Source organism: Cryptomeria japonica, chromosome 3 (genome assembly GCF_030272615.1).
Source record: "Cryptomeria japonica chromosome 3, Sugi_1.0, whole genome shotgun sequence".
NCBI lineage: Eukaryota > Viridiplantae > Streptophyta > Pinopsida > Cupressales > Cupressaceae > Cryptomeria > Cryptomeria japonica.
This window is the reverse complement of record NC_081407.1, coordinates 207,546,753-207,547,389: the sequence shown is the minus strand read 5'-3', so window position 1 is coordinate 207,547,389 and position 637 is coordinate 207,546,753.

The window sequence follows — 637 nt, the reverse complement described above, 5'->3', positions numbered from 1 at the left end:
TATTGATTATGACTGATCTATGAGGTATGATTTAATCTTCATCAAGTTTTATTTCTATTCAAACGTTATTAGCAGAATGAGTACTTTTTTCTGTTGGCCTTTTTCATATCATGTTAAATGCATCAATTTCGGGGCAGGTTGGATAATAGTTTGAGATAATAGATTCTTGCATGTATATGTATTGTGGCCATGCAATGGCAAGTACTCACATTTGTAGTATTGTAATAAATGTATTTGTTGTATATTTGATAAATAAATTCATAGATGAATATTTTTTTGCTCGGTAAATTCATAAATGAATATTATAGTTGTTATGGTGATCTTAATTTTGAAGTTTGATTGATAGTAGTGATAATCGTGAGTAGCGTAGTTGAAGTTGAGTTTGTTCATTAGAATAAACATTTGTTAAATTTTAAGAGCAAATGAAGTTGAGCCTTTACAGTTTGATTGGTTGATTTTGAATTTGATAAGGACAAATAAAACAACTCTTAAACTTTTTGCAATGAACAAACTCAACTTTAAAGTTGTCAAGTCTAAATTTATAAGTCAATAAAAGTGATACATTTAACTTGTAAAAATATATTGAATTTAAACATGTCGGGGCAAGTACATTTTTCAGAATTATATTTAGTATCGG